This window comes from Pan troglodytes, chromosome 14 (genome assembly GCF_028858775.2).
Source record: "Pan troglodytes isolate AG18354 chromosome 14, NHGRI_mPanTro3-v2.0_pri, whole genome shotgun sequence".
Taxonomy (NCBI): Eukaryota; Metazoa; Chordata; class Mammalia; order Primates; family Hominidae; genus Pan; species Pan troglodytes.
In genome coordinates, this window is record NC_072412.2 from 72,515,727 (window position 1) to 72,543,209 (window position 27,483).

General features: G+C 35.2%; 1 protein-coding gene across 10 annotated transcripts in view; it reads right to left on the bottom strand.

Annotated features, from left to right (window-relative positions):
• PCDH9 (protocadherin 9) overlaps positions 1–27,483 on the bottom strand; it is a 917,210-nt gene that overhangs the window by 549,138 nt on the left and 340,589 nt on the right. For 3 of the 10 annotated variants that reach the window (XM_016925360.4, XM_016925359.4, XM_016925358.4), the window contains one exon: positions 1–27,483. This exon is cut by the window's left edge and continues 24,146 nt beyond it; it is cut by the window's right edge. The exons of the other annotated variants lie outside the window; for them this stretch is intronic. The gene's annotated coding sequence lies outside the window, so the exon portion shown is untranslated. 10 annotated transcript variants of the gene reach the window in all.

A 27,483-nucleotide genomic window follows, 5' to 3' on the forward strand; every position in this document is an offset into this window, starting at 1 on the left:
TCATTAAACAAATCCCAGAAAATCAATTTATAAGTTTCAGTTGTTTAAATAAAACATATGATTAAGTATATTTTGAAACTGACTTGGTATAATACCAATTTTTGTTTATTTGTTTTGTTTTGTTTTTCTGAGACGGAGTCTCACTCCGTCGCCCACCTGGAGTGCAGTGGCAGGATCTAGGCTCACTGCAAGCTCCGCCTCCCGGGTTCACGCCATTCTCTTGCCTCAGCCTCCCAAGTAGCTAGGATTACAGGCGCCCGCCACCACGCCCAGCTAATTTGTTTGTATTTTTAGTAGAGACGGGGTTTCACCGTGTTAGCCAGATGGTCTTGATCTCCCGACCTCGTGATCTGCCCAAAGTGATCTGCCTCCCAAAGTGAATACCAATTTTTTTTAATGTCACTTTATGAACTGTGACATGCAAAATTTCTAGGGAAATTTTGGTACTATAAGATATTGTATTGGTCCGTTCTCCTGCTGCTAATAAAGACATACCCGAGACAGGGTAATTTATAAAGGAAAGAGGTTTAGTTGACTCACAGTTCAGCATGGCTTGGGAAGCCTCAGGAAACTTACAATTATGGTGAAATGGGAAGCAAACACATTCTTCTTCACATAGTGGCAGCAAGGACAAGTGCCGAGTAAAAGGGGGAAAAGCCCCTTATAAAACCATTAGATCTTGTGCAAACTCATTACCTATCACGGAGGTAACTGCCCCCACAATTCAATTATCCTCCCAGGACACATGGGAATTATGGGAACTACAATTTAAGATGAGATCTGGGTGGGGACACAGCCAGAGCATATCAGATATTATGGGACATTATAATATAAAGATAGTCCATAGGATTATGAGAAGTCATAGTGAAAACATTCTGCATGGCATGTCTCATTTTGTTGGTCACAATGGCAATACTTCTGAGGTTCTTCTGTCATTCAGAACCATTCAGTTCCTGAGGTTCATGCCAGGCACCTCCCTCTCCTCAAAAAGGGGGGTGGGGGCGTGAAAAGACAAAAGCAAATATCAGATGTTTTGACACAAGACCAACTTTATTCTAAAATCTGCATAGGCTTCTTTTTGGTGGTTGTGTTATCCTTTAAGTTATTTAATAACAGATGTGATTGTGGATGATTTACTCTCAATATCTCATTACATCACTATCAAAACACATTTCAAAATGTATTTGGACATTTAGAACGTTTGTTATATTTCACTTTATCCAAAATGTGTGAGCAAACTAATTTTCTCCATAGTCAAACTCTGCCCACTTTTTTCCTGCCCCCAAAATTTCTCTGGAATTCTCTCTTTCCCACTAATCACAAGGCTCATTTAGTGTTTTGCAGGTGGCTGGACTGCACTGCTTGTTTGTTTGTTTTAGAAGTGAAACTAGGAAGCATTAATCAGATCTGAGGGTGTTTTATTTTGTGCATCATTTTAAAAATGCAAATAAACTTGAAAGCTGACCAGTTGCCTGGAAAGCAGAAAAAATGAACAGTTGTTGAACAAAAGTACTAAGAAAGAAAGCCCAGCACATGTTCTCAATCACTTTGTCGTGGTGAGAACCTGCAGGAAAGACGAGAACTACAGAAGGAGGACAAATACAAGAGAAAGAATTATGCCAAGATCTTTAAATCAAATTCTTCCCATTAAGTTTTGCAAATATATTAAAAATTAAAAGTGTATATCCCTAAAACAGAATCTTCATACTTTTATGAAGTTTTTGCTTCATAAAATAAAGTTTTATTCTTTTCCAAAAGATACTGTCTAAATAGTTTGGAAACATGGCCAAAAATTTTAAAATGAATTTTTAGACGTGCTTAAAATATTTGACCCTTAAGTATATTACAGGCACATTAAAATCCGTTGTACTCATTATGGGCATTAATGGACACTTCAGGTATGTGGACACATTTGCCTCACAAGAGAATACTAATAATGTACCAACAGGCCATTCAATTCCAGGATATTGTATTTCATTATTTTTATATATAGTCAAATTGTTCTTTACAATTTTAAACATTTCTTTTCATGCTGTCATTATCAATTGAATTTTGTTTTACTAAAATGACTAAATAATTTTATTCGAGTAAGTAGAACCTATGGAAAAATTATATCTTTTGATCCTTTTCAGCTTTTCTTTTACAGGGGCAGTTTTAATTATTTGATTTTTCCATTGTTCAGAAGTATTAGATAATAGAGATTTGATAATTTCCAGTGGGTCTCTGCTAAGACACTTCACAAAATGTATCTTCCCTCTGGTGTAGGTATGCCTGATGAACATTACAGGGAGGGATGTGGGATGCATTGGAAATGTCCGCTTCCTTCGCAGTGTCCTATGGTAAAGCCTCATTCCAGTGTGGTAGAGATCATTTTCATTTTATACTTCTTTCAAGTTACTTCCAAAGTAAACTCTTGAAGTATGGCAGCTGTAACAGAATTTATATGTAGTAACATTAAGTTGTCAAGTTTTTTGAAAATGCACCTTTTCTGTTTTTACAAATAATTTGAATGAGAAATGTATATGGCCTGTGTAGAATTCAAGGCTATCCTTAAATTTCGTTGTATCAGGTTCATTCGTTTACCACACATTTTCATTTTTATTAAGCTTTTCCATTCTATACAAGAACAAATTGTGAATAGAAGCTGTGTGGCAGATTGCTTTGCTATGGTGGGAGAAAAGTGAAACAAGAACATGAGAGAAAAAAAGGCGGGAATAAATATGTGCACACAATATTTGTTGAATCAGAATCACTTTAAACCTGTTCATCACTCTGTCTGGGCAATATATGATGTTGGAGACAAAAATGTAAAACTTGCTCGGCCATTCGCGGTGACTCACGCCTGTAATCCCAGCACTTTGGGAGGCCGAGGTGGGCTGATCACGAGGTCAGGAGATCGAGACCATCCTGGCTAATACGGTGAAACCCCGTCTCTATTAAAAATACAAAAAATTAGCTGGGCATGGTGGAGGGCGCCTGTAGTCCCAGCTACTCAGGAGGCTGAGGAAAGAGAATGGCGGGAACCCAGGAGGCAGAGCTTGCAGTGAGCCGAGATTGCGCCACTGCACTCCAGCCTGGGGGACAGAGCGAGACTCAAAAACAAAAACAAAAACAAAAACAAAAAAACAAAAACTTGCTCATGGCTGGGCATAGTGGTTCACGCCTGTAATCCCAGCACTTTGGGAGGCTGAGGTAGGCGGATCACTTGAGATCAGGAGTTCCAGACCAGCCTGGCCACTATGGCGAAACCCCATCTTTACTAAAAATACAAAAATTAGCCGGCCGTGGTGGCGAGCGCCTATAGTCCCAGCTACTCAGGAAGCTGAGGCAGAAGAATCACTTGAACCCAGGATACGGAGGTTGCAATGAGCCAAAATCGTGCCACTGCACTCTAGCCTGGGAGACAGAGCGAGATTCTGTCTCAATAAAATAAAATAATAAAATAAAACAAAACTTGCTCACGTGTATGTGGATACCATCATTTCACAGTAGACAGATATATTTCTGACATTTCTGAAATACAGTAAGTCTTATAAGAAAGCACAATTCTTCTAACAAAATGGCATATTATTACTGGAAAACCAAACACTAACTGTGAATGGTTTTCAAATTGTTTATGTTAATGACCAAATCAGTTTCTTTTTTTTTTTGGCATTTAACAATTAATAGCGCTGAGGGCTGTATTGCTCTTTCAGTTTTGTATTTTGAGCTTTTTATTCTTGAACTCACACAGAAAGAGCAAACTAAAAGATAAATGATCATTTTCTTGTTAGTGGTTATCTCTCAGGTCCTAAGGATCCATTGCAAAGTAAGTGTTACTCACAGTTGGTCTTCATTTAAGTTAAAATCCCATTAAACTATTTCCCAGTTTCTACTGAGGCACATATCTAAGGATTATTAATGTTCTCTCTGGTGATGTTTATGGATGCAGAAACAGGGAACAATTTGTCTCAATAAGAGAGACTAAGACTGTAGAATGATATTTGGGTATCTAAATATTTAAAATACCTAATTGCTTATCTCTAAGTAATATATCCTCCCTTTAGGGAGGCTGCAGTGTGTGATGTTGAGCTACTGAAAAGGACATAATTTAATATTTTCATATGAATGATCAAATGCAAAAGATAAAGCAGAGGTATGTATGTTTGATGAGAATAGCTATGAAAAAAACTTAAAAACATAGAACGTGCTGAATAATTGAAAGTGGAACGAAAAATAATTTATTAACACATGCTATTGAAAAATACAACCAAAATGTATTATCAAGGGATGTATATTAACCTATCATCCTTCTTTGACAACTTGGGTTTTGCTATTACCAAAAAGTAATCCTTTCAAAAACCTTATAATGTTCATAATGTGAATTTATAACGTAAATCATTTTGTTGGGATCAAGTATAGAATCTGACCCTACAAGTGTTATGAACTTTTTGAAAAAAATCCATTTTTTTATCCTTCTGTCATTGTTTTTCATTTTCCTTTTAAAATCAAGCATAAAAAGCCTCCTGTTCTTTTTGTAAGTTGATGGGCAAATTAATGTGGATTTTAATTAAATTAATTTGATTCTGATTAATTAAAAGCATACTTTATAGTATGTATTCATATAAATATAATTGGTAGATTGCTGAAATATATATTATTTAAATAATAAATTAGCTAAAATTAAAATCTCTTTAAATAGGTTTCCTAGACTGATTTACTGTCATAATATAAATGACGAAATGTAATGAGTGATTCAAATTTCACTGATATAAAGTGACATCTGACAGTTAATACTGGGTTCCTGAAACTGCATGCAGTACAAATTTAGCATGGCTAAATTCAATACTAGTCTATGAAGATAACAGTACAACTGGGCAAATTAGGTAATTTTACCATGACAAAATTCTATAATTAGTTTTATAATTACATTTATTTACATGGTGAATTTTGATAACATTGACTAACTCGTTTTCAAGTCATCATCAAATTTTTTATAGAAGATAATATACAATTATAATGAAATACTAGAATCATTTATAATCATTGGCTGTGGTTTTCATATTCTCATAGATACATTTACACAAATTTACCAATGTACTTTTACATATTTTTAATAAATATTTGAGGAACATCAACCATGTGCAAAAAAATGTTAAGAACTGAGAACGAAAATGTGTTGGGTGTTCTGTGGAAGGTGTTCATACTATTTATCTGTCATCATGTGAAGAAAGAACATCACAGACATGAGCGCAGAGTAAATAAAAACCAACGATAAATACTTTACCTGTGAAATTTGCCAGTGAAATAAATTTGCAGTAAAGTACAATGATTAAGAGACATATGACATGAAATTATGGCAAGAGTAGATTGAATCCTAGTTGGTAAATTTTGTTCACTTCAAGGCGAAGTTGGGAAAAATTAGTTGTATATCAGATTTAGTGAACAGATATTACATGCTTACCGTTTGCCTGACACTTTGCTAGGAATTGTAGTTTTAAAACGTGAGAAAAATATGATTATCTTTGAGTAACTTATAGACTAGCATGATAAATATACACTTAAGAACTGTATATAATAATGTAATATAAGCAAATGTGTTATGCTGTGGGAGAAAAATTTGTTAATTCATAGGTTTGGCTCAACTGACTATACAATGAAATTCAGATTATATTAAACCACATAATATTTTCTTTTATGAGTTTACTCAATGAAAATAAGCATACATTCAGTATCTTTTCTCAGTCAGTCATGGTTCAAGACTGCCTATAGTAAGATGTCCTTCATCACAGTTCCTGGCCCCTCACTAAAGATGGGACACTTGAAGAGGTGATTGAAAGGTGACAAAATTAAAGCTGATTTTAACAATTAACAGTAGTAGCAATGAAGAGTTTTAATAGTGTCCTTGCATTAAAAGAAACTTCATCATCATCATCATTGTCAAAACTGGCATTTCTTGAAGGCCTACAGTAGGCTAAATACTACTTGTATTTATTTGTTTTATTTTTGCAACCCTTCTAGGGAAGAAAACTGAAGCATCTTTTTCTCTTCTCTTTGAAGAGAGGTCAAATAAATTTCCTAAGGTTTTACACCAGAAGCAAGAGAATTGGGATTTAAACATAGATTTCTTAGATTATAAAGACTGGAATGTTCCCTCTCTAAATTGTCTTGTTTCCCATCTTTCTTTTTTGCCCATATGCTGTTCTCTAATATAATTATTTTGAACAATGATAATATTGATGCAAAACTCTGAGGACTTATTCTGTGTGTCTTTATGTTTAGTTGCTATAAAAGAACTGTTAAAAAATTAGACTGGTGTTTTATTGCTGGTCAAGTATGTGCTCATTCCACTTGAATTTGAGAAACCTCGTCAACAGCACCACGTCAACCCCCAGCACACAAACATATACACACTCCCTGTCACTCTTTTCTTACTTTGTTCACTACTATTTCCTTAGTAGCTAAAAGACTGGGATTAGAGCAGAGAATCAAAAATATTTTGGGATGGAAGGAAAGAAGAGAGGTGAAGGTAAGAATGAGTCCATAGACAGCAATCAAAATCAAAGTCTTATTTGTCAATTTTGGCTTTTGTTGCCATTGCTTTTGGTGTTTTAGACATGAAGTCCTTGCCCATCCCTATGTCCTGAATGGCAATGTCTAGGTTTTCTTCTAGGGTTTTTATGGTTTTAGGTCTAACGTTTAAGTCTTTAATCCATCTGGAATTAACTTTTGTATAAGGTGTAAGGAAGGGATCCAGTTTCAGCTTCCTACATATGGCTAGCCAGTTTTCCCAGCGCCATTTATTAAATGGGGAATCCTTTCCCCATTGCTTGTTTTTCTCAGGTTTGTCAAATATCAGATAGTTGTAGATATGCGGTGTTATTTCTGAGGGCTCTGTTCTGTTCCATTGATCTCTATCTCTGTTTTGGTACCAGTACCATGCTGTTTTGGTTACTGTAGCCTTATAGTGTAGTTTGAAGTCAGGTAGCATGATGCCTCCAGCTTTGTTCTTTTGACAAATGGGATCTAATTAAACTAAAGAGCTTCTGCACAGCAAAAGAAACTACCATCAGACTGAACAGGCAACCTACAAAATGGGAGAAAATTTTTGCAACCTACTCTTCTGACAAAGGGCTAATATCCAGAATCTACAGTGAACTCAAACAAATATACAAGAAAAAAACAAACAACCCCATCAAAAAGTGGGCAAAGGACATGAACAGACACTTTTCAAAAGAAGATATTTATGCAGCCAAAACACATGAAAAAATGCTCATCATCACTGGCCATCAGAGAAATGCAAATCAAAACCACAGTGAGATACCATCTCACACTAGTTAGAATGGCAATCATTAAAAAGTCAGGAAACAACAGGTGCTGGAGAGGATGTGGAGAAATAGGAACACTTGTACACTGTTGGTGGGACTGTAAACTAGTTCAACCATTGTGGAAGTCAGTGTGGCGATTCCTCAGGGATCTAGAACTAGAAATACCATTTGACCCAGCCATCCCATTACTGGGTATATACCCAAAGGACTATAAATCATGCTGCTATAAAGACACATGCACACGTATGTTTCTTGCGGCACTATTCACAATAGCAAAGACTTGGAACCAACCCAAATGTCCAACAATGATAGGCTGGATTAAGAAAATGTGGCACATATACACCATGGAATACTATGCAGCCATAAAAAATGATGAGTTCATGTCCTTTGTAGGGACATGGATGAAACTGGAAATCATCATTCTCAGTAAACTATTGCAAGAACAAAAAACCAAGCACCGCATATTCTCACTCATAGGTGGGAATTGAACAATGAGATCACATGGACACAGGAAGGGGAACATCACACTCTGGGGACTGTTGTGGGGTGGGGGGATGGGGGAGGGATAGCATTAGGAGATATACCTAATGCTAAATGACGAGTTAATGGGTGCAGCACACCAGCATGGCACATGTATACATATGTAACTAACCTGCACATTGTGCACATGTACCCTAAAACTTAAAGTATAATAATAATAAAAAATAAAAATAAAAATAAAAAATAAATAAAATTTAAAAAAAATCAAAGTCCTGTTCACACACGATACTCTTAAATTCCTCTTCACACAGAGGAGAAATTGAACATAAAGCATAAGAATAGTAAGATGATCATGATGGTCTACCATAGTTAGTCCCTCTGTTGCTTATTGCTTATTAATTATCACTTTTTGTGATGGTTTTCTAATTCATCCTTCTAAATCAGGATAAGATTAACATGTATTAATCCTCTATCAATATGCAGCCAGAGTGGTCTTCTACCGTACATGTATGGCACTGTCACTAACAGCTTAATGTTTACATGATATATATTTGTTATATAAGGCAAATCTTGATCTATCCTTGTGCAAATTTTCAGACCTATTTCCCGGCAGGCAGACAAAGTCAATGTATTTTCTAGCCTATTTCATTACCCCCCCCCCCCGACATTTCTTATTCTCTTTGTCTGAAACATACTCCTCTACTTTCACTGCATAACAAATTTAACCTTCCAGGCACAGGTTGAAATTTATCTCTATGGAATACCTTCTCCAAGCTCCACAGTTAGAATGAGCCACAATTCCTTTTACACATTCCTCTGGAATATTTGTAAAACTGCATTTTGATTATTTTAACATGTCTGTCTACTACTAGACTTTGAACTCTTATAGAACTGTCTGAAACAGCACTAGAGACTGAAGAGTCCCCATAAAGGACATATGACTAAATTATGAAAGTATATGCCAAATCTGAGGACAATGTCAAAATTAATGATGTTGCTGATATATTGTAGATCTTTGACTTCAATATGGTGAAATATAGCTTTCATTATGTGCTTCAACTATGTTATTGCCAGATTTGGATGAGTATTAGTAAAAGTAATTTATTTTCATTGAGTTAGTGAGTCAATTCATAGGGCAACATAAGATTCTACTTTTTTTCCCTCTAGAATTTTCACATGCCCTTTTCAATTCTAATTTTGATGGATAAAGTTGAAATAATTTTACGATATCTGGCTGTGCTCATGTCTTCAGCACACATCTAGCAAGGATATAATGTTTAGAGAAGCATTAAGCATACAGTAATTCTTTACAAAATCATACAGTCCTAGGAAAAGGAGCATAGTAAGTTAAGAAGTTTAAAAACAGCCCGAAGAAATTTTATTAAAATTTAATAAAGGCTTTTTTTAACAATAAATTGTGTCCTGTATATATTCTCTTAAAACATTATTTCATATCTTTCATATTATATTCTTCAGTGAGAACAATTGAATGCAAAACTAAAAAATCAATATGATATTTTAACACAGATATCCCATAGATCAAATTCTGTGGGATTCAACTTGCAAGTCTTTGAAATTAAATAGACGTGCTCAAATATATTGGCTAATTGAATCTCCTCTACTTCTCCCTCTAGTTATATACATACTCAAAGAACGTGCTCTTCTGAAATCAGAAATATTTTTGAGAAACAATACCTGTAAACTTGGATTGTAGTGTCTGAAAGGATGATGGCAACATACACACTAATTAAATATAGAGATGGCCCACACCATTTATCTATGAATGATGATAGGGAGAAGATAGCTTCTTATTTTTAATTTATAAGTCTAAAACTTGAGTTCTAATATCTAACCTCTTAATGTGTATATAGATGCATTTGTAAAAGTTACCTTTAAATATTATAAAGCATTCGTTTTCTCTCATTTATTCTGAAAAACATTACCTTGGCAAGTTAAGCAAAAAAGTAAAGTCAACCTAAGCCGTGTCTGAATAAGATCTTATTTTTGTTAGCAATATTCATGCGTCAGTCTACTTTGTTATTTTATGTTATAATTGCCTGCTATGAAATGTCACCCTAATATCTATAAAAACATTTAAAATAAAAATTAAATTATAGGGGGAATGACATTTTTATATATTTAAAATATGCATAAGCTATTTTCTCTCTACTTCATCCTACATTTAAAGTATAAAATCTTAAGCATTCATAGGGGAAGGAATAGTGAATGTCAAACAGTCCAATTTATTTTTAAACATGAGAAATGCATTACCAAGGACGAGAAGCTCTTTACTCACCAAGCCAACCTGTTCCATTGCGGGCTTGATATTCTACTGTGGTTCTCCCTGTTTGAAAGATTTGTCTTTCAATGTGTCAGGTTTTTCTCCTAATCTCCCTGTACAGGTTCTATTGAATGCTATAAATGTGTTTACTATACTTCCTCAAGATGATCTTTTTAATATTGAAGGATACATAGACAAAACATAGCTCCTCCCACACTCCCACTCCCATCCCCAGCTTCCCAAGCCTTCCTGTTTTCCAGATATATCATATTCCTGGTTGCCACAGGAAATGGGGTCCAGATTGCTTTGCTCCAAGTGTTCCTCCTTTGCACACACTACACTCTAGATATGCGTCATTGAAAATTTGGTGCCCAGAATTGAATATAAGACTTTATATATGATCTGGCCAACCTAATTTAAGGTCAATCACATCATTACATTTCTTCTTTTTCTCTTCGTTTCTTTTTTTTTTTCTATTTTTTTTTTTTTTATGAGATAGCGTCTCACTGTGTTAGCCAGGCTAGAGAGTGAAGTGACACAGGCATGGCTCACTGAAGTCTGTGTCTCCCGAACTCAAGTGATCCTCCCACTTCCACCTCCCAAGTAGCTGTGGCTACAGGTGTGTGCCACCATGTCCAGCCGATTTTTGTATTTTTAGTAGGGACAGTATTTCTCCATGAAATTTCTTAATATACATCCTGAGCATTTCTTAATCTGATGTAAGAGAATATTATCATTTTCAGTAGCAATCTAAACTTGCTGGATTATAATAGATTATGACAAACTCAGCCCTGCAAATCTTAACATCATTTTTTCAGCTTTACTGAAAAGCTAGGTCAAAGGCATTTTGTATTTACATTTTTCTTTGGCTCTAACTCATATTGAACATCACATGTAAGACTGTTATTTTTTGTCTTTTTTATTGTAGTCACTTAGAGATCATTTTTACCCTGATTCTGTCATCTGCCTTGTAGATTTTACTTTATACTATGTGCAGATAGGATAAACATACTTCATGGGTCTTTACCACAGTCAGTCATTAATTAAAATAAGGCCAGTCTAAACTAGAGGCAGGGCAGCACTGTGCCCCCCAGTAAAATTTAGAACTCCTTTCTCTTGACATAGCTTTCACACAGTAACAATTACATTACAAAACTAAGAGAAGTAAATGAGATAAATGAGGATACGCAGGAAAACATTTAACATAAGATAGGTGCTCAGTAAATACACTTAGCATCATTATTTTGGGCCTGAAACAGTAAATAATTCTCATTTAACAAGATAAGACGCATTTCAGCTGGGCATCTGAAGGCTTGAAGGCTTCTCTAAATATCAAATCCTCTGTTAAATTGTTAAAATGTTTCAGACTTAAAAGTCTATTAATTTTTTTCCTCCATCAGAGTTTTTGAGGTAAGGAGGCAGATAATATATTGTGTGTACAAAAGCAGCAGTGTGTGTGTGTGTGTGTGTGTGTGTGAGAGAGAGAGAGACAGAGAGAGAGAGACAGAGAGATATGTAGGAGGGGGAGGGAGGAGGAGATAATGAGAAGTTATCAGAATTTTGGTATCTTTAGGGGAATTGACACTTCATAAATACATGAAATAAAAAAATAACTTCAGGCCACTAACTAACATCTATTGTACCACCTACAGGGTCAGTATCAACATCTCCCCTAAAGGAGCTAGACTTGATTATAAAACTTTTTCAAATATGATGCCAGCGGCATTCAAACAGCAAGATGACTTTGATAATTCAAGTAGCATAATTCAAACACATGGCTCACAAATGAGGGATTACAATACCACAACCCACTGTGTAAAAATCTGGTTACAGAACTCTGTGTGCGTGAAAAATTAATTTCATATTAGATATAGTTCCACATGTATCTTCTAACAAATTATTTGGAATATTCAAGCATATGTAATGCTTGTCTTCATATGCACTGTGGTAGGAAATTGTGCATCCCGCTGTTAGGTAAACATCAACACATGTGGATTCTCACTGAGTGCACATGATGCCAGACACACAAAGCATACAAAGCACAGGGGTAAAAGGCTGCTTTGAACATTTTTCTTCTTTTCTACATGAGAGAGTTTGGGCAGTTTCCATTCCAATGTCTATTTCAGTGAAAAGAACTGCACTATGTATTTTTAAATGTCAACCAAGGAAAAATTCCCACTTACCGTAAGAATCACGTTTTACCCTGACTTTTCTATATAATCCCATATGTTTGTCATCTAGATTCTAAAAAGTAATCTTTCTCTAGTTTATTTATAGTTTACTGCTAACAATTTACAGTTGTTTACAAATGCTAAAGGGTGAAGAGACCCTGGACATCTATTCATACTGGAATGTATAGATTATTAAAGTTGGTAATTTGGGAACTGGAATATATACTTGCCTTTTTCCCTAAATACTGTAAACACATGTTATGTGTCAGGCAGCCTGTCATGTCCTGAAGTCCTACCCTTCTCTTGAAAGACAGCCAATTCCAAATGCCTATGTTTTATAAAACATTGAGTTTGGACTTTAAATTTAGATACTGCTGACCATCAAAACAATTCATCAAGACATTAAATATCTTCATTGCAAACTCGGCTATCCATCGTGCTATCATATGAATGATAAATGTATTGATAAGTGTCTAGTGGGAATTATCACAATATTTAGTAGTTGATAAAGTTATTCATTAAAATATTGTCATAACTTACTAAAACCAATAGCCAGAGTGGATTAGACTTAGTACTATAAATTACAGTGAATAATATTCATCAAGAATCAGAGAGTAAGAAAGTAAAAAAAAATATTCAATTACTGTGTATCTGTCTTTCTCAGCATAAACATAAGATCATAACTACAGATCAGATATTCAGTTACTGCTGATTAAGAATGAAAGTATGGCATAACAAATAATCTTGAATTAGAAGGAGTAAGGTAAAAAAATACAAAACATCATGTTTCACATTGTTAATTCAAATCCGATTTATTGACTCTAAATTAAAATACATATCTCTGCTCTTCAACATGCCAAAAAGACCAATGGAACTTATGTTTTAGTAGAATGAATTTGAGGAAATGCCTGTTTATCCAATGTCAGATATTTGATTTTTGTTTTTGTTTTGTAGACATGATCTTCATGGGCAATTTTAGGTTAAGTACACTGTCTGTAGCCTAATTCATAGTCAAAACTAAAAGTGAATCATGAAAATTATATTATTATGTCAGAGGAATTAATTTTTGAAATCAGTAGAGAAAAGAGGTTTCTAGAGATTAAAATACTTTAAACATCAGCAGGCAAAATGCAAACCTTATAGTAAAGAAAATCTGATAGTTTCACAAATACTATTTTATTAATATGGTGATATTTTTCAATGTCCTAAAGTTACATATATCTTTGGAATATTGTCCAGGAATTCAGACAGCTCTCACCACTTGATATTGGATCCCTCTCACATATGGTAAGGGTTTTACAATCTAACTATGAAAATAATACCTATCTCATAGATTTAACTGAGTAGATTAAATACGACAATGTATATGAAAGCTCCTGACAATGTTTGATGTTCAATTTAATCTTTACCAAATTGAAAAAAAAATGCATTAACTGAAAGACAGAAAAGTCAGGCAGTCTTTTAACCATCAAAAATATATTTATCTTTAAAATAATAAAAGAGACCAGTGTATGCTATTTTTGAAAATTTAGATTTCTATTATTTCTAATACTAGAGATGGTCTTCATGGACAATTTTAGGTCAAGGACAGAGTCTGTAGCCTAATTCATAGTCAAAACTAAAAGTAAATTATGAAATATATATTGTTATATCAGAGAAATTATTGGAAATAGTATTAGAAATAATAAAGCAAAATTTAAAATATATATGTATAATGTGACTACCATTGGATTACTTTCTCTCCTAGAAGGTTTAGTGGGATTTTTTTTTTGTTATTATTTTTTTAAACCTCAAACTTTCAAAGGTTCCCAAAGTGCTTTTAAATTCAAGGAGAATCCTGAGTCATAAGTGGTCAAAGAACTAGAGAATATGAGCTTACATAAGCCTTGGAGTCACCAGATTCAGTTAAACAGGCGTTTAGGGGTTTCCTCTGGGAAAATGTGCCTGCATTCTGCCCATTCTGAGATTCAGAGATTTGTGAAAGCAATCAGATCCTTTTTACTACAGTTTTTCCCTCTAGGCATCTTATGGTTAGTTTTATGCTTAAACCAACACCTTAGTCAAGGAACAACATCTTCATTGGACTGTACCTTTCAGGTACACAATGTTTGATGTTCATAGAGGGAAAAAATATTCTTCAACTCCTTAGAACCTACATTTTTTCTTTTCTCTGGTGGGTGGCTCCTGCGAGTTAAAATACCTTATCTGGCACTGTATTCTTTTGAACTCAGTAAAAAATAGGGAACACTTCCTCACTTCAATGACTCCCACCAGCCCTTTCACCTTACTGGGTGCTTAAATTAACTTTTAACTTGCTAAACACAGAACAAAAATTAGAGAAGACAAAACTTTTCATCTAATACTCTCTTTTCCTTGATCAGCATTTGACACCAGTCTTCAATCTAAGAGATTTTTTAAAACTTTCATGAATGTCTTCACAGATAGTGAAAGATACAAAAATAATGACTGAGTTCTAAGGGAGAAAAAAGAAGATGCAGAGCATGAAACAGTGAGATGAGTAAAGGCAATCCAATTCATGAAGAGGCTAAATGTAAGGGCCGTGGGACTAATTTTTTATTATTATTATTTTATTTTTTATTTTTATTTATTTATTTTTTTGAGATGGAGTCTCATTCTGTCACCCAGGCTGGAGTGTAGGGGCATGATCTCAGCTCACTGCAACCTCTGCCTCCCTGGTTCCAGCGATTCTCCTGCCTCAGCCTACCGAGCAGCTGGGATTACAGGGGCCCGCCACCACGCCCGGCTAATTATCGTATTTTTAGTAGAGACAGGGTTTCACCTCGTTGGCCAGGCTAGTCTGGAACTCCTGAACTCAGGTGATCAGCCCGCCTTGGATTCCCAAACTGCTGGGATTACAGGCGTGAGGCATAGCGCAGGGCCGGGACTAATTTTTTTAAAAAGAAAAAATCTTGTATTTGGGCCTTGAACACCTGATTTTATCTTTAATGGAGAATGATGTTGGGTACAACGGTGGAGACAGAAAATGAACAACTAAGTTGTAGCATCTTTGGACTTGAAAGTGGAATGTGAAATAGGTGACAAATTATACATGTTAGGACTTAAAATAGACAAAATGTAAGAGAACTCTATTTATAAACAAAGGTATCTGCAAAGGAAAATCATTGGGAATTTGAGATTAAGGAGGAATCTTGGTGGGCTTAATAAAAAAGCAGAGATCAGAAGGTAAAGGATGTGGTATAGGACAAGCAAGAACACTGGAAAGATAGCTTCAAGTGTTTTGTAAGGGTTCTTTTCTACTGGGCGTCCACTAACTGGGCAGTGCATCACAACCACAGTAAACAATTAAACAAGGAAATGCATGCATCAGTGTGAATAACCTACGATTATGATACACTGTCATTCAGCATAACAAGGAGGAGGTATCACTACAGAAACAGTGAAGCTCTTATGTGTGAAAGGTATGCTTCTCTTATGGAGTAGACAGTCACTTTGGAAAAACGCTTAGTAGATTTGCTGTCAGCTCATTTAAAAAGAGTAGAGAGTAGTGCCTTATTCTGGAGTCAAATAAAAAATCTATATATATGCACAATTATTAATTATATTTCTTTTATTTTGAGTTTTGTCATGTAGTAGGAATTCCCACTTTCCAAATACTAGCGGAGGCATTCTCTAGGGTGGCAGAAAAACAAACAAATACAAATCTTAAGCTAATTTTACAACTGGCTACATAATTGCTTTGGCAACAGTCATAGACTAGCCTCTACTCTAAAATGTATTCTTATATTGAAAAAAGATGATTAAAAAAAACAATATGCCTAGAATGAGGGAGCCTGGCAGAATAAATATGATTGCTTTCCTTGTAGTCCCCAGTGGTTGGCTGCCATTTTTTTTCTTCTATAAGATGGACATACATACACATCATTACAGATGACATGATAGCTTTGGAAAAGAAACTAATGCACTTCCAAATATCAAATAGCAATTTAGGATTAATTATGTATAAATAGCACAAATGAAAGAAGTATATTTCCTCACCTTGTTCTGTTAAAAATAACCTCAACTAAAAGATATCTTTGACAAAAAATGGCTCTACTCATTTTGTCCAGACCTAGAGATATGAAAAAAAAATGAAAGGAAATCTCAAAAACGCATTTGTAAGACAACACGACAAATGTCTAATTGAATGAAAAATCATTCAAATTAAATTTACAATAGGTTGAAAAATTCCTAACACAATAAAATTAAAAAGCAGAACAGGAAATGAAATAAGACATCCTTTAGACATTACTGACACATTTAAATAATTTTAGTAACTTGGCTTGAAGACAAGAAAAAAAAACAGTTTATTACAAATGAATGCAAACAAATCCTGGAACCAACACACAAACAGAAGGAATATAAGCAAATCCAAAAAATGCTCCAGGGTACAGGACAAGAAAGAAGATGTTTTTATGGAAGGAAGAATAGCTGCAAAGCACTCAACTCAATGCATAGCTGCAGTGAATAGAACAAACAAGAGGCTGGCTGCATTGTGCTATTGAAGTACAAAAGAATAAATCAAAGTAAGTGCAATAATGATAAAACACTGCTTGGATTCATAGTACTTACTATATAACTAGCACTTTGTTAGGAAGCTATGGTGAGGGCATTACTTTTGATATCCATGAGACACTAAACACAGCTGCCTAAAAAGCCCCTGGGTACAATCATCCTATGAAGTTCAAGCATAAGACATCATCATTTGTGAATAGCAACAACTTCAAAATAGATGAGAATTGATGAGGGATGAGACAAGTGCCTTTCAAATGGGATGGTCTATTCTTAGTAATTAAAAACAGGCAATCATTAGCAGAAAGATTCTGAAACTTTGTTGGTTTACAGAAAAATAGTAGAAAAATAAATAATTACATTTCTGGATAGGAAAACCAGCTTACATTTAAAGAAAAAAAAATCTGATTTTATTCAAGTATCTTTCCCAGCCTCTATCAATTAATATTTTCTAGTCCCAATATGAATAATCTTAATTGACTTAAACTGTCTCAAGGTCTGACTCCCTTCTTAGGTCTATGCAAGAAAAAGGGATTCTTAGCTGCAACATGAGAAGAATTAACTCACAGTGTATTTCATTGACATGATATAAATAAGGCATAGAATGGGCACTAGGATCAAGGAACATATTAGGTTATTTCCTTTAACTTGTCATAATAATTCAAAAAATTAACTAGAGAGCAATTGCTTATTGCTAGAAAATTTCTGATAATATTGAGTGTGATGTTGTGGTAACAATTGCAGGTTCTACAGGCACAATTCAAATCCCAACTCCAATCCTGTTGTATGACCTTGGGCAAATTACTACACCTTTTACACCTCAGTGATCTCCTGGGTAAAAAATGAAAGATGTTAATACATTTTGAGTTTTCAATGAGATAATTCAATAATTCATGCAAAGTATTTCAGATATACCTGACAATAATAGGTTGTCAGCTAGTAGTAGTTAGACAGCCATCTATGTAATAGTGATCTACTAAATGCAGTTAACTGAACTATTAGTGAAATATTATAACTTGCAGTTTTGATTTATGAGTTAGGGAAGTGTTTTATATTAGTGTTAGTCTGTTTTCATGCTGCTAATAAACACATACCCAAGACTGGGCAATTTACAAAAGAAAGAGGTTTAACTGGACTCACAGTTTCATGTGGCTGGGGAGGTCTCACAATCATGGCAGAAGGCAAGGAGGAGCAAGTCACATCTTACATGGATGGTGGCAGTCAAAGACACAGCTTGTGCAGGGCAACTCCCACTTTTTAAAACCATCAGATCTTGTGAGACCCATTCATTATCAAGAGAACAGCACAGGAAAGACTCACCCTCATAATTCAATAATCTCCCACTGGGTCCCTCCCACAACACATGGGAATTATGGGAGCTACAAGATGAGATTTGGTTGGGGATGCCAAGCCAAATCATATCATTCAATAAGGGATATATAATAATATATGATTCTGAAGCATATTACTTGAAGATATTTCACAAAATAAAATAACAAAATCATTTACAATGGGTTATTGTACAAGGTGTGGGAAAATAATATGTTTTATAGAATTCTATTTCTGAAACTCCAGAGTTATTTTCAATGCCTTCTATAAATATCTAATTTGTGTATATTCTTGAATTCATAACCATAGAAATGGGACAAAGAAATAAAACAGTGTGTATATGGAATTTGGGGAAGGAAATATCTCTAGTGTTATAAGGAGGTAGAACAGGAGAACTTTATAGGTTTATCTAAGATAACCTTAAGCAACACTTTAAAAATACATGACCTGTTCTTAATTTAGTAGTGACATTATTTTATGTATAAACTATTAAATCTGAGTATAACACAATCCTCTCTTTGAAGTAAATTTACACTTGTGTAAATGTAACTTACTATTGTATTGAATACTTGGGCTAGAGAGCCAAGCCGCTAAATTCAAAAACAAGTTGTGTTCTATTTTTGTGGAACACTGGTGTCTCAGAAGTTCTCTTTGTGGTAATGTCATCATTTCTGAAACTAACATTTATCTCATGTGCCATGGAGAAACTCTGGTTAACATTTTCAAAAACCTAAAAATATTCTACTCTTGGTCTAAATTGAAATGCTTGATTGTCATAATGTGCCTTTTATGTCCTTAATGAACTTCTCCTCCATAAATAATATTTATTTGTGATGTCAGAATCCTGCCTCTTCCTCTCCAATGCCAGGCAAATGATGCAATAAAACTTTATGCCACAGTTTTGCTCCTGCTTTCTCCTTCCAGCTTAACTTAATGGTTCCTCTCTACCTTTCCAAATTTCCTTCCTCCATCAAAACTTGGCTCTGTTTTTTCCATTTTTTAATTTTGTTGCCTTCTTGTTCCTGTACTCTAAATTCATTGTATTTATACTTTAATTCCATTCAATATAGCATATAGTTGCCCTCCAAATGTCATATATGTAAGTATAACTTACCCTCAATCAGACTATCACTTTGATAAATTTAATACAAATTGAATTTTGTATGCCATCAAAACATACTCACAAAGCAGCCACTCAATGGCAATGTGTTCACTGGTTTAAATCCAAGGTATCAGCAACTACTTTTTTACTATGACACAAGTTAATGGGAAAGAAGTCCCTTTATAGGAGGACTTTTACAAATATATAAATCTCATGAAACAAAACTGTCATCCACAAAATACCTCAGTGCATAAGGTCTATCAGCCCACATTATCTTAATTGAAGATAAATAATACTGACCTCGTGAAGTCCTCCACATTTCTTCCTTTTTATGATGTCACAATTCACAAACTCACAATTTCACACTATCTAGAGAATGACTTTCAAAGTCCTTATCATGACATTCAGTGTCCTTCAGTGTCCAGATAAAATTAAATGCTTTTTCTCATTTTTCTCATCTTTTATTTTCAACACATGCTGCACACATTCAGTCAAACCAAGGTTCTTCACCACCCCCTGAAGCCCTGGACAAACTTTGATTTATGTTTTTTCCTCTGCCTAGAAATCCCTTTATATATATCTACATCACCTCTAAGGATCTGATCAAATGCTACCTACGAATGTTCAATTATTTCTAGAGGTGAAAATAATAATTTAACTCCTTTTTAAACCTTGAACACAGCTGTGAGTTACATAGAGACTAAGGCTGGGTTTTAACTCATTTTTCATGAGCTTACAGTGTCACAGGTGTGTTGCCGGATGTATAATCAGCACTAATGTGTGTGTGTGTGTGCATTTGTTTGTTTGAAAGAATATGTCCCATTTTCAGGTATCCAATGAATGTAGAATACCTCTGTCTCCCTTTCTCTAACAAAACAGCCATATTTCATTTGCTGACTGAAGATATTCTAACTCAGCCTTTCTCACATTGTGTTCCATGGACTACCAGTCCCATTAAACACCCCTTGAAATAATGGTTCTAAGCACAACCATTTCTTTAATGAGGGAATGCTCCTTTTATGAGAGAGTAATAAAATACATTAGTTTATTAAAGGAGTTAAAAAAAGGCCTTCAAGAAAGAAACCTGGGGTTTTTAATATTTGCCTTTGTTACACTATGATATGGTGGCTGTGTTAGGATTTTGTGTTTGTGTTTGCTTGTTTGTCGCTGCTGCTTTTCCACAGAACACCTTCTCATTGGACATTGTTTGAGAAGTGCTCACTCTTCTCCTGTACACAACTGCATGCTTACACCTTAGCTCCTTCATTTCTAACCTGTTGTCTGTTGTTCCCTTCATCTTGAGCATTCATTTTTTTTTTTTTTTTGAGTCCAAGTCTCACTCTGTTGCCCAGGCTGTAGTGCAGTGGCATGATCTTGGCTCACTGAAACCTCTGCCTCCCAGGTTCAAGCGATTCTCCTGCCTCAGCCTCCTGAGTAGCTGGCACTACAGGCACACACCCTGCCCAGTTAATTTTTGTATTTTTAGTAGAGATGGCTTCACTGTGTTGGCCAGGCTGGTCTTGAACGCATGACCTCAAGTGATCCGCCTGCCTCTGTCTCCCAAAGTGCTGGGATTACAGGCATGAGCCACCGTGCCTGGCCACTTTAAGCGTTCTTGCTTTTAATTTCCCACCTACTGAATTTCTGGTCATTATTTAAGATAGTTCTTAAAATTCATCCACTACTGGTTCTTCAACTTGGCCTCTATCAGAATCCAATTGTTTCTGTGTATTCCCATAGCATCTGCAATATAGTAATTAGCACATCGCTGTTAGGAATTTTAACTTTGTCTCTGATTCTTAATTTGTGTGAGTGTAATGTCCTGCACTCACCAAGCCATCCAAAGTCTTTGCAGTATTGAAAGAATCTTGTGAGTTAGGCTGATTTTCTGTAGATGTATGTTGAGAGACTGAGTTGGTGGTGGTGATGTTCATTTTGAAGGAGCAGAAGGTAAAAGGAAAAATAGCATAAGAAAAGGATTCCAAAGCAAGACTGGCTTTCCTACATTATAATATTTTTATTAGCTAACATACTGACAGTTGGTCAGACCATAAATGATTCTGTGGACTGACCAAGTTTGCAGCATTTTAAGGTATTCAAATAGAAGAGATACCTTTGAGGAAGAAGAAAAGGAAAGAAAGGAGATATGCCAAATGAATCTAATTGATTTAAGTTTTATCTTCTTTTTCATCTCCCAAAACATTACTGCATGAAAGAGAAATTTTCTTTACGATAAATTTAGGGAACTACAAAAAAATGACAAGTTACATACTGTGTCTCTCAAAAATATTTTAAAGCATTTATATTCTTATATTCTATTACTGCCTATCTCAGTAAGTCTTTACTGCCTGAATATTATTTCTGGTTTACAAATTCATATCAGCAATAAAATTGATTAAAATTTCTCTCTCCTGATAGTGTACTCCCTGTACCACAATATACCCTGAATTTTTCCATCCTCTGCCCCTCACTTTTGCTATGTCATTTGCCTAGACGGTACTACTCCCATGATATTTTTTTTCCTGATTAAGCTCTAATCTTCTGATGCTCTCCTAGTACTCTCTGATGTTCTGCTCAAATTACACAATTTCCTTGAGACACTCCTTGATATATCAGCCTGAATCTATCTCAACTTCTACTCTTCTTCCAACTTTTTGCCCTGTTACAGCATACAGTTCAAAATGGGTGGCAATGAAGATGTATGTGTAGGATCTGTCTCAAGCTCTAGAAAACATGAGTGTAGGAGTTAGGAATTCAATAAATATGTATCTCTAAAATGCCTAGGAAAATATATATGTGTAGCAGTAGATAAGCAATATGCTAGTACATGTATGTTAAATTGAAGATTAAAACAATATACTTAATTAGCTGGGTTATTCTGTATTAAATGTACTTAGTTTTGAGCCATGATGATATAAAACAATAATTTATATTATAGAATATTTTTAAGATTTTGAATTCTTTATGAGAAAGAGAGAAAGAGTTCAAGTAACAATTGGGATTATGCATTTATATTGCCAAACTAGCTAATGTTCCAATTCACTAGCTGATGTTACTGAATTCTAAGATGCTTTTAGTTTAATAAAGGCCTTTTAGTCTCCTACTTGGTAAAACTTAATTTCTCCTCTATATTTATTTTGAAACTTATAAGAATAAAACTTGAAATAGAATGGAAGAATTGTAATACCACTGATAGTAAATGGAGATCTCTGCTGGGCTCCAAATACCTTAGACCCAGAAATAGCTTATACTTCTTCTCACGAAACTGTTTTCTTTATCTAAAAACTAATTTGTATTTAAGGATATCTCTGCTAGATTTTTCCTCCGTGTTTTCCATATGTTTCATGCTCTACCCCATAGGATCCTCTGGTATTTTAATAAAATACCATTTTTTTTCTCATTAGTGAAGTCTCCTCAGCAGGAAAAGCTTTAACCATGGATCGATTTTCACACCACGTTTCAATGGAGAACATGAACTCAGGTACAGTGATCACAACTGACCTTCTTACTGTTTTTGTTCTGTTAATTCATTTGCCTTTGTTGGGCCATTAAACTTATAAAAGGGAATTCTCTGTTTGGCTCTTTTTTAAAGGGCAAAGAGGTCACTAAGCTCAATCTCTGATCTGTGTTTTTCAGAGTATAACTGACCAATTTCCAAAAGGTTTAGCTCACCCTGAGGGGTTGCAGAAAAGGAAGAGAAAATTGGGTGAAAGAAACACCCCTTCTCTATTTACCTTCCAATCTCCCGTGCAAAACAAGCAGAGTTAAAATCAGAAAGGGGGCTGTGAGCATGAGTCTAGGCTACATAGGTGTTCCTCAGTGTCTGCAGCTGCAGCTTCTACTTTGAGCTTGCTGGAACTTGATTCTAAGTGGCTTTGAAAAGCCACTGAGGAGTTTGTGTTAGCCAGAGGCCACGAAAGCTACCATCCACAGCTGAGTGATTCTCTGTTCAAACTGGGCATAAGCCCAATTTGAACAGAGAATCTGTTTTCTTCCTTCCAGCTTGAAAGGGTACATTTCTGTATACTCCCTCATTTGCAGGGGTGAACTTGGAACAATAATATTCATCTATGAAAGAAATCATAATGTTAATTATTATAACTAGGTATCAGTAAACAGCTAAGTAGCAATGTGATATGGATGTGTGTGGGTATCTGAAGAAGCAGGCATTCTAGCCCCTTCTTTAAAAGAAAGATGTTTTTCAAAATTATTTAACATTCAGGAGCTAAATTCTCCAAATTATAAAGTGACACCAAACTATCTGAATATTCTACAATTCATGGACTCTGAGATACATATACTTTTGTGATAGAATTGCTGTGTTTATTTAACACAGCCTTGAGGTAACTGAATACTCCCCGATCTCATTATTTCTTTTAACCTTTCTCTATTCTATTGTGTTCGCTCTCTCTCTAATTCGCCCACCAACAAATATAATAACACACACACACACACACCCTGTATTTCTAGACAATTCATTAAATTATTCCAGAAAATCTTCTAGCAATGCCTTTTTTTTTCTGGATTTGCAATTTTGGCACCGCATCACCAAGTTCACATCCTGGACCATGCCTTCTATTAGTGAATGTCTGGGCAGTCTCCCAATAAAGCTGAGCAGCTTCAGTATCATTAGTGGGATGATGGTATTTCAGTTCCTCTTCCTTTCATTCCTCTTTAGTTTACTATCAGTGCCACTGAGCTTAATGAACCAAAACGCCTGCTCATGCATTAAAAACGGAGACGTGCATTCTGCCCTAGAAAAAAAAATGCTACGTTCTATTTTCTACAGCAGAGATTTTTTTTAACAAACAAAGTAGGAAAGGAAACACAAGTATATTTGTATAATGTGGAGATGTTAGTAAAGGCATTTTGAAATTTTCAAACAAAGAATGAACTAATTTGCAACTATAGAGTGCCCTCATAAACAGCATGCACTTACAACAATATGAAATCACGGAAAGTACTATCACCACTAGCTGCTGCTATACTTAAGCACTAGCTATGTTAGTATTAATGCGCTAATTACTAATATACATTCAGAAGTGAATATTATGTAAGAATTATGTTATAGAATATTGCTGAGATCTTCCATTCATATCTTTATTTCACACCATCTCTGGTATTGTAAATAAACTAGGCACTAATTTAGAAGTTAAAGCATACTCATATTGATAAAGCTACTTAAAAAAACCTGATTGCAAAATGTTAATGTCATTTTTCCACATAACAAGGATATCTAAAAAAGTCTATTGTTACGAACCTAAAAGTCATAATATTGCTTTTAAATCAAGGGATGATCATATGCATAATGTGGACGATAAAGGTATATTGTTATATAGGTAGTTTTCTGAAATTTTATCCACATATTTTCTAGTTTTTGAAAAGTCACTCTATGATATATCAAATTACTGTGACATGGTTTTACTGAACTCAGCTTGCAAACACCTCTGGCTATTATGCTAACTCATTTTACTCACTTGCATCTCAGTGAGAGTGAAATGGGAAACTGGCTAATCAAAATTGCCATTCTCATCAACTATATGTTCCCCAAGATTAGTTCTGCTGCACACTCAAAAAAATGGACCACCAGCCAGGTCCAGTGGCTCGTGCCTATGATAGCAGCTCTTTGAGAGGCTGAGGTGGGAGGATCACTTGAGCCCAGGAATTCAAGACAAGCCTGGGAAACATAGTGAGGCTTCATCTCTGCAAAAAATTTAAAAAATAATAATTAGCTGGGTGTGGTGGCACAAACTTGCAGTCCCAGCTACTCGGGAGGCTGAGGTGGGAGGATTGCTTGAGCCTGCGCCGAGGAAGTAGAGGCTGCAGTGAGCCATGATCACGTCACTGCACTCCAGCCTGGGTGACAGAAAAAAATAAAATATAAATAAAAAAATAAAAAATAAATATCATCCTGTCCCCCCAAAAAATAAATAAATAAAAAGAAAATTTTAAAAAGAGGAAAGAAAATGGGCAGGTAGATCACAGAAAAGTGATTTTTGAAGAGAAAGATGGGCCTTAGAAGAGTAGACATTTTTAATATCAGCTGAGGCAAAGGGCAGAAAAGGCAGGGTTCAGAAAAAGGAGGCAGAGAACAGGAAAGACAATCTGAAAGTATCATGCAATTTTACTTCATTCTTTTAGTAAACAAATTTTTATCTGCCTTTCTCTACAAAGAAATGCACTGCACAGAGCTTGTGAGCTTTCCCAACATTCAGAAGCTCTTAAAAGCAGTCAGGGCTCCTCTTTACAGAAGCTGTGATTTTCCTACAATAATTTTCTATAATTGTGCCAAAGAGCTAAAAATAAAAATGACATAAGAAGTTTTGCCACAGTGAGAATCACAAGCTCAATTGTAGAAGTTAGTCATCATCTTCAACTTTCAGGAAGATAGATCCAGGTTAGGAAATTCACTGTGCTGATTGCCTTCCTCCTGCCTGTGCTGGTTGAGATACAAAGTCTATGGTCTGGTTATCAATAACTGCTAGGAACTCTGGCCATAAGCGAGTAGATAGCTGTAAAGTACTATCGTATTGAGAAAGTAAATGTGGTAAGAACTGTAACAGGCTGAGGTGTATTGAGAAAGTCCTGATTACTGTATAGACTGAGTACCTCTGATCCAAGGCCAAAGCCACACGAAGCAGTTATAGAATTTATTGGGTCTTATTTAAACTAAACATATATCTAGCTTTCTCCATTTTATTTCTCTTCAACATGTGGAAGAACATAATTTTTTTGGTTTAGCACGAAACTTCTATCTGTTTCATTCTTTAAGTCATTCGTCACATATCTCAAGGTCACGAGCGAGCTTCAGAGGGAAAGTATTTGTGTTAATTGATTGCTTCTATGATTCTTATGCCCATGGGTGCTGGTAAATGAGCTTTTTGTATTTTCAATGAAGTGACTCAAGTGGAGGAGAAACATTTATGATTCCTGTTAATAAGATACATAAAGCATACTGTCCCCTGGAGATCTTGGTTCCCTGCTCCCAACTCCTTATCACTTACTCCATGGTAAAAATGAGAACTTTGCCCTCCGACTGCTACTACCAGGAGAATAAACACTCTCTGGTTCTAGAATTAAAATGAAGCATTCAGCAGTATAGAGTCAAAATACAGAACCTCTCTTTTCTCTTTCTGCCACTGTACTATTGCATTTTGAGAAAGAGGCACAATTCAATAAAGCAAAGTTCACTCCTGCTGAGATGTTTTTTACCTATGTACATCGCTTGTTGGCGAAAAAATAGGACAATTGCTTCAATTCTGTGAAGCCATGGGGATGATGAGTTTGGGGATAGCATTTGGATGTATTGGTGTATTGATTTTAATCAAATACATTACTCTGGGTAACAGCTTCTTGCTCTTCTTAACAATTCAGTAAACAAAAAGAAATGCAAGCAAACCCATTTTATTATCTATAGCAACGATGGTCTCTGTTTTGTATTTCTTAGCAGAGCCCGGGTATCTGGCAAAATATTAGGTTTGTAAATTATCATGTCACTAATGAAAGATATTAGATGTTCTCTACATGGAAAAGAAAAAATTCATTCTCTAGGGTGATAATCTTACTTTTCTCTTCCTGCATAGCGTCATTATTCTACTGCTCTTGTTCTCTGACAATAATGACATCTTTCCTAGCTACACTTTTTAAAATGTCAGGTTTATTGGGTTATCATTTGCATATAGTAAAATTCAACCTTTTAGGAGTAATTTTATGAGTTCTGAAAAACACATGTAGTCATGGAACCTGACTAAGACACTCTTAACCTTCTGCTTAGCTTGACTAAACTTTAGACAAACTTCCTCCTAACTGTAGACTTCTGAACTTTTTTTTTTTTTTTTTTGGTTAAGGCATTTACTCTAGAAAACTTGCAATTGTAAATTCTTTCTCTGCTCTTTTGAGAAGTTGCTGATTGCCACTTTTACAAATGAGGATGGTCTTTCTCAAGTACCTGGAAGTCATCCCTTTGAAATGAATTCATCAAGAAAGATAGCACCCCTATCTCCTAGTCTTAGTGAGAAGGCAAGAGCCGAACTTTTATAAAAAGGCAATTAGCAAGCTCAGATGGCCTAATCACATTGACCAATCTATCACCTAATAGCCTCCAATATTTTTCCACTAGTTTAAGAGCTTAAAAACTCTCCTGCCTTTTGTTTCGATTGAGTTCAGTTCCCCCTCTCTCATCTATTGCAGTAGTCTTGAATAAAATCTTCCTTGTCTGTTTAACTCTGTCAGTGTAAATTTTCTTTGATAGACCACCACTACAATCAAGTTATGGAACATTTA